The sequence below is a fragment of the Cucumis melo genome, chromosome 5 (assembly GCF_025177605.1).
Source record: "Cucumis melo cultivar AY chromosome 5, USDA_Cmelo_AY_1.0, whole genome shotgun sequence".
NCBI lineage: Eukaryota > Viridiplantae > Streptophyta > Magnoliopsida > Cucurbitales > Cucurbitaceae > Cucumis > Cucumis melo.
The window spans coordinates 14,781,240-14,789,327 of record NC_066861.1 but is presented as its reverse complement, the minus strand read 5'-3'; the positions used below and the strand labels follow the sequence as shown (position 1 = coordinate 14,789,327).

Below are 8,088 nucleotides of genomic sequence, written 5' to 3'. Positions count from 1 at the left end.
TTGACAATTAGAGACACTAAGAGTTGGATGTTAATTTTTTAGGTTAACTAGTAGAATGAAAAGAAGAAAACATATGCATTACCAAATCTGTAGCAGAGAAAAATTTGTTGATCTGGTTTGCAATTCAAATTATAAAATTCGTATATTATAATCAATTGGTAATGAAGTATAAAGAAAAGTAGCATATGATTTGATGCATTTTAGTATAATAAGAATAGGAGATTTTGAATCATAGACAACTTAGATGATAATGTGCTTTGGAGCTATGATTCCTTGTTTTTCCATTTATATATACTATCAAATCAAAATTCCTTCTTACAGTCATGGGTGTAAAGCAAAAAAAAAAAAAAAAAAAAAACGATGAATACCAATAATCCATTAGTATGTGAATAAGAAGAGGGGTGATATTTCGAAAATAAATTACATAAAAAAGAATCTTATGTGCAAAAAAATTTTCTTTCCTCCCCTTTTCAATTTTAAGTGATATGTGTCTTTTTGTTTCTTTTTCAAAAACCCTAATTAAAATATGAAGAAAATATTTTTTTGTTTACTCACATCTTGCAAGTTTACGTGGAACATGTCCTAAAAAACTTTCTTGTTAGGATCGCGTGCAACGTTTGTTCATGGTTATATCATGTAAGCTTTAAGTGGTTGACTTAGTAGGCGATTAGGTTAGAAGTATGCGATAAAAGGTGCTTCTTACCTATGTGTTGCTGATTTACAAATGCTCAACATGTAGTACAAGTTTTTCTATCGCTTGTCCAAGTGTAAGAGAAACGATAGGTTTCCTGGGTATGCTAAAGCCAAACTTAGGGAATTTCTTTCAAATCTTTGTTATAAAGCTTACTTCTCATCTAGGAAATATACAAACTCTATACAATATAAAGTAAAAGTATGCATCTACTATCTACACTAGAGATTCTATAAAGGTAGCAGGAAGTGATATAAGAGTGGAAAGTAAACTAACTTTTTGTTAAGAATGCGTGAAGGAAGGTCTCCACGTTATACGCAATTAAGCTACGTGGTAGGCCTTGATGTGATAGAGAGCAATTAACTATCTTTTAATTAAAATGAACACCCTCTCAGTGCCTTAAACACCACACTTGCTTACCTCTCATGATGCTAATGATAAAGCTTAGTTAATTGACTGCTATCTACAAGTTGTTACTTATAAAGGTCATATTACCTCTCTTTTAAGGGTGACAACCTCTGAGCTCCATGTCACAATACTTGTTCTCCTGCCGGGACACAAATGATGGAAGTTTAATTACCAAGGTGGAGTTTTTCTCCAAATTTCCTCTTGCTCCCATTAGCTATGTCCTTGGTACTTACTCCCTCGAGTAGTTGGCGACAAACACTAGCCAAGCGGTGAAGTATAGCTCAACTAACACAATAAACCTTATAAATTAGATTTCTTATCGAAAACTTATCACAAGCTTAAACTACCTATAACACTTTGATGAAAGGGAATAAACTTGTAATATTGTATTAAATAATGTAGTCCTTCGACCACTGTACAATATAAACTCATACATCACAATGAAATACAAAATGAAAAGTAAGAAAGGTGAGCCGAGCTGCAGAATGCCTAAGCATTCCTTGGTTCATTTACAAGTTAGGGGGAAATAATATAATGAACTCTCTTTCTAATCTCTTTCTAAGCTCTCACATAAAAGATTGATCGGAGAAGAGGGTGGAAGTTCTTTGCAGAAAGCGGACAGGCTAGTCCTTTTCGTCGGCTCCAATAGAGCTATCTAGGTTTTGGTTTATTTAGGCCAGACACTTTACATGATAAGGATGGAGTCCTTTTATACGCTACTTTTGGTAGAAAACTTTTATTCTTTTGATCATGTCAACGCCAATTGCAGCCTTTGTCAAGTGACATCAACTCCAACTACCATTCGTGCTCTCTAGTAGATCTTCATCGTGTGATGATGTGGTTCCTCGCCTAGAGATGTTTAGTTGCCAGACAAGCTTCTTATCGCCTAGCATGTGCTCCTCTGCGATTCACTATCTTTCTTCTTCTCTTATAAACCTGTGATAAATCACTGAAAAAACAAGGTAATACAGGTATAAAGACTTATGCAAGTTGTATTCTCTTATATTTATGAATTTGCGATAAAAGCTATGGGTTTTGATCATTTTATATCGTGTTTTGGCTTCATTGTTATACCTAAAAGGTCATAATAACTTGTATTTCTACAAGTTATCACATGCCCCATTTCAAACTTCTTTTTTTGTTTTTTTTTTGTCTATAAATCTTGATAAAAACAGAACTTGAAATTTATTGGATGCACAATGTATGAAAGAATACAAGAAAAAAAAAAAGAAAGGAAAATTACTATGAATGGAAAATAAAATTCTACCCCTAATAATCTTCTTCAAGATAGGAGTGATCCATAATGAATGTTGATCACTCCCATCTTGGATAACCAAGGAAAAAATAATATGGAAGGTAAAGCCTTAGTGTTACAAAATCAAACAATTAAGCAATAGTAAAACGTAAAGTGTGAGATCCGAGTCTCGAATAGAAAGGTTTTTGAAGACGAAGGTGTTTTGATGATTCATGTTAAAGTTAGGCGACGCGATGAACGCAAGAAGAAGTCAGGTGAGGAGAGTTAGGAATTTTTGGAAAAATTTCCTAATTATGCTTAATTATTGGACTACGTGTCAAGCTAGCATGTAATGCCCAACAAATTCGATATTTCTTTTTGTTTTGTCCTTTGTCATTAATATTAAGTGTGGTTATGGGAAATTGTAAATTATTGGAAGAACCTTACCATTTTGATTTTCTCGAGTAATTAAGGTTGGGAATCCTTATTTGTTTAGGATAATAAGTATTATTTTTTTTTATTATTTTATTATTTTTATTTTATTGGAAATAATTGGGGAAGCCCTTATTAAACTAAAGTTGGTTGTTTTTGGTGAGATTTGGGGAGAGAGAGGAGGGGTTGTTTTGGGTTTTTAAAAGGAAAAGAAAAGAGTCATCTTTTTTTTTTTTATAAAAAGGCCTTGGGACTCGTGCGTAAAGAGGAAGAGAAAAAAAAATCAAAGAAAGAAAGAGGGGAAAAGAAAAGAGAAAAAGGAAAAAATTTTATTATTGAAACCCTAGCCGCCGCACGCCGCCGCCGCCGCCGCCGCGAACCCGAGCCGCCAAGCATCCCCCTCTCTGTTCAGTAGCGCAGCCGAGCCTGCAGTCGAAACCGAGCCGTCGCCGAGCTTCCAGCCGCGTCGGAAGAATCGTCCAAGCCGATCCAGCAGCCGAGCGTCCGTCGGAGCAGCCGTCTCTCGCACGCCCGAAGCCGAGTCGAAGCCACCTTCGCGCGTCCGCAGCCAACCCGACAGCCAGCCGAGTCGTGCCGCTTCGATTCGACGCAGCGCAGCCGAAACGCTCGTCTGCAGCCGAAATGCTCTTCTGCAGCCGTCGCCGAGCGAAGCCGCGGTAGCCAGACCACCAGCTGCCGCCGCGCCACCCGAAATCCGGAAGCCGACGCCCCGCGCGCAAAGATCCGACCGAAAACCCGCTCCGCGACCCGAACCGGCGCGCGCCATCTTCCGGAACCCGACCCGCGCCCGCGTGCATCCGCGTGTGAGCCGCGTCCGCGTGTGAAGCCGCGCCGCGCGCTTCTGCGAAGCCGAGCCGCACGCGTAAATTCCTGTACTGAGCCGAGCCGCGCCTGCGCCAAGCCGAGCCGGTCCCTGTCCTTTTCCAGCCGAGCCGCCAAGACTAATTTGGCTCCATCCACCTAAATTTTGGTAAATTAATTAATTATTGTGGCATTTCCCAGTAAGACTCCATGCTTCGGACGTTAATTAAATTAAATTATTTTCCTTAAGGGACGTCTTGGACCAAGTAATTGCTGCAGCGCGGGATTTCTTCAGTAGGGGCTCGAGCACTGCAACCTCCTTCTAGGGTAAGTTATTTCAAATGAGTCTTGAACCGTTAGTCGTTGGCGACCTAATTACGAATTTTGGCATATTAAACAGTTAGGACCTCGTCGCTTGGAAAGCGTACTGCCTCGCGGTTAGGACTCGACAAGTAAATCTCCAGGTAAGAGATTCTACTACTAGCTTCATGTTTAGAAGTATGAGACTATGTATGCTCCAATTTTTCATGTTAAGAATTAGACAGTACGATGCCTGAAATAAATGTTAGTATGATGCAACTGACGATATGGTTATACTATGGCCTGTTATGTGTGGCGAGAGCTGTTATGGCTATACGACGAATGTCGAGACGGAGAGTGTAGAGACGATTTATGTGATATGTTATATGCTGATGCCATGTGTATGTATACTGCAATTAGGGTACCTGTTAGCTTAATCTGTTAGAGTCGTACCTGCATGGGTGTCCTTCGGGATCACCACCTATTGAGGACTGTGTGGTCCGACGGGACACCAGTCTAGCATGGATATAGATATGACTCGAGTGACTCGACGGGGTCCTCGCATCCCGACTGTCCTAGGTGTCCCCCGGGGCACCGAAGACCAGAGTTACGTTCCGACGGGAGCACATGTTGCACGTGTTCGGGAACGTGCCAGAAATTGGGTACCAGTTACAGGACTCTGACAGGAAGTTAACAGGCACCTAGTGGGACTAGTAGTGGGTCTCTTACTGAGTATTTTATACTCACTCTCTTCATTTTATATTTTCAGGTAGAGGACGAGGCAAGGGCAAGGGCAAGCTGGCGAGCGACCCGAAGTGACCGTGGAGGGCCATAGGGGCTACTGCTTCCGCTTGTCCTTATTTTAGACTTTCGTATTTGAGCTTGAGTACTTTTCATTACTTATCATCTTTTTATGTAGATAGGGCCCGAGTAGGACTTTAGAACGCATTACACCTTTTTGCATAACTACCTTGTTTAAATTTTCATAAATAAAATTTCTTAAACGTTACGCGTTTTTAATAAATTTTATGACTTAAACCACTTGTTCTATATTTAGTAATGACTTCGATTCAGTATAAGGAGTTGGGTCGTTACATAGCATGGTTAAGAGAAATATTGAATCTACACGTGTAAGTGTCAGGTAGGAGTTGGCATGTAAGGCCTAGATTGTGTACCACCAACGTGATAAAGACCCTTCGACAAGGGTACTAAACGAAGAGGTTCTTGACCATAGAATATATTATGTGGAAGGAGTATGTGTGAGGCCTTGTCTCGAAGAAAGGAAGTCCTAGTGGAAAGGATCCTTGTTGGAAAGGAAGTCGAAAGGAAAAAGCGAGTTTTTGTCTAGAAGAGTTAAATTTTCGAATGAAAATAAAGTAAGGAGATCCTGAATACTAAGTGGTCAGTTGAGGGAATTGCTAATTGAGAAGAGGAATCCAAAAGCAGAGAAGGAAGGAGTCGAGACTATATATAAGAGAGTGACAAATAAGATTCCATCGTGGTTTCTAAAATTTGCCATTTATGTTTAAATCTTTTTTTTGTTTGTATATGTGTTATGAATAAATGTTCGTGGCCGACTCTTCCTAATTCAGGTGAGTATCTTTGTAACCATTGTACTTAAATAAAACGAAACTTCTATTTGTTTGTATAGAAGTGCTTGCATTTCTTTGTTTGTATAGATATACAAGACTTGTTATGCATAAATGTAACGCCCCAGTAGATTAGAGTTCCATTGTTCACCTCAAGAGTATTTTATTTTTTAAAGTGGTTATGAAATGAGATTTATTTTGACTTACACTTAATTAAGGTTAAAATTTTCCTTGGTTGGTTATTTAATTGTTGAGGTTTAAGGGTGAAATAAATTAATTAATTGTGAAGCAACAAATTAATTAATGCCTTGGAAAGGGTCAATGGTGGCTTTAATGAAGAGAGAGAGAGGAGAGTTGCCATTGGACTAAAGTAGAAAAGAAATTAATAATAAAAGAAGAAAAGAAAGTAAATTGGTGTGGGTTTTATTTTATTTTATTTATTATTCTTTTATTCTTTTAAAAAGGGGGCATTGGGAGGCGTGAAACTCATCACCTTCCCAAGAAAACCCTAGCCCCACTTTGCTCCCACCATAGCCGCCGCCACTCTCCGCCGCCGCCGCACGCCGCCGCACGCCGCCGCACGCCGCCGCACGCCGCCGCACGCCACCGCACGCCACCGCCGCCAGCTGCAAAATAACCCTCGGAGCCGGCCGTAGTAGAGCCGAACCACCATCCCAGCCGCGCCGCGTCTGCAAGCCGAATCCGGAGCCGCTCCTCATCCGCGCAGCCGAGCGCCGTATCTGCAGCCAGCCACGCCGCGCCGTGTAGATCCGACGCAGCGCAGCCGGAACTCGTCGAGACAGCCGAAGCCAACCAGCCGCGCCGCTCCGATCGAGCCGAAGGGAGCCGCTTCGATCCGCGCACAGCCGTCTCCCGCAGCCGCCACTCGAAGCCGATCTGCCGCGCGCGCCTCCAGCCGTCGAAGCCGAACCCACGTTTCGGCCGACGCCCGAACCCGAAACCGATCCGCGCCCGCTCGCCCGAAACCGACCCGCGCCCGCTCGCCCGAAACCGAACCCGCTCCACGCTCGCGCACGCCCGCTCCGAGTCGTAAGCCGAGCCCGCGCGCGCCCATCCCACGCCACGAGCCGCGCCGATCTGCACCACAAGCCGCGTCGCGCCGCGCTTCTGCGTAGCCGAGCCGCGTCTCCCTCCTGTTGCAAGCCGAGCCGCACGCGTAATCCCTGTGCCGAGCCGAGTCGCGCCTGCGCCAAGCCGAGCCGGTCCCTGTCCTCTTCCAGCCGAGCCGCCAGGACTAATTTGGCTCCTTCCACCTAATTTTTGGTAATTAAATCAATTATTTTGGCATTATCCAGTAAGATTCAATATTTTGGGCACTAGTTAATTTAATTTGGAATTAAATTAGATCATTTTTCCTTAAGGGACGTCTTGGACCAAGTAACTGCTGCAGCTGGGGATTTCTTCAGTAGGGGCTCGAGCACTGCAATCTCCTTCTAGGGTAAGTCATTTCGAATGAATTTTGAACCGTTAATCGTGGGCGACCTAATTACGAATTTTGGCATATTAAACAGTTAGGACCTCGTCGCTTGGAAAGCGTACTGCCTCGCGGTTAGGACTCGTCAAGTAAATCTCCAGGTAAGAGATTCTACTACTAGCTTCATGTTTAGAAGTATGAGACTATATATGCCCCGATTTTTCATGTTAAGGATTAGACAGTACGTTGCCTGAGATAAATGTTAGTATGATACAAATGACGATATAATTATACTATAGCCTGTAATGTGTGGCAAAAGCTGTCATGGCTACGACGAATGTCGGGACGGAGAGTGTAGAGATGATTGATGTGACATGTTATATGTGGATTCCATGTGTATGAATACTGCAATTAGGGTACCTGTTAGCTTAGTCTGTTAGAGTCGTACCTGCATGGGTGTCCTCCGGGATCACCACCTATTGAGGACTGTGTGGTCCGACGGGACACCAGTCTAGCATGGATATAGATATGACTCGAGTGACTCGACGGGGTCCTCGCATCCCGACTGTCCTAGGTGTCCCCCGGGGCACCGAAGACCAGAGTTACGTTCCTACGGGAGCGCATGATTGCACGTGTTCGGGAACGTGCCAGAGATTGGGTACCAGTTATCAGGACTCTAACAGGAAGTTAACAGGCACCTAGTGGGACTAGTAGTGGGTCCCTTACTGAGTATTTTTATACTCACTCTCTTCGTTTTATGTTTTCAGGTAGAGGACGGGGCAAGGGCAAGGGCAAGCTGGCGAGCGACCCGAAGTGAGACCGTGGAGGGCCATAGGGACTACCGCTTCCGCTTATTCTTATTTCAGATTTTCGCATTTGAATTTGAGTACTTTTCATCACTTACCATCTTTTATGTAGAGAGGGCCCGAGTAGGATTTCAGAACGCTTTTACATTTTTGCATGACTACCTTGTTTAAATTTTATAAATAAAATTTCTTAAACCGTATGCGTTTTGAAATTTTTTTATGACTTAAACCACTTGTTCTATATTTGGTAATGACTTCGATTCAGTATAAGGAGTTGGGTCGTTACAGTTGGTATCAGAGCACAGTGTTTTAGGTTCTGTAGACTGACCTACGATGTAAGTCATTTTTTTTTGTTTTGGTTTTACTTCACC

At 42.7% G+C, this 8,088-nt stretch overlaps 1 long non-coding RNA gene across 1 annotated transcript; it reads left to right on the top strand.

Moving 5' to 3' along the window:
- The first annotated feature begins 3,637 nt into the window (after positions 1–3,637).
- Positions 3,638–7,846, top strand: LOC127149339 (uncharacterized). Its single transcript, XR_007820811.1, has 3 exons — positions 3,638–3,756; positions 3,838–4,466; positions 7,486–7,846. It is a non-coding gene; the product is annotated as an uncharacterized LOC127149339 (long non-coding RNA).
- The last annotated feature ends 242 nt before the right edge of the window (positions 7,847–8,088 follow it).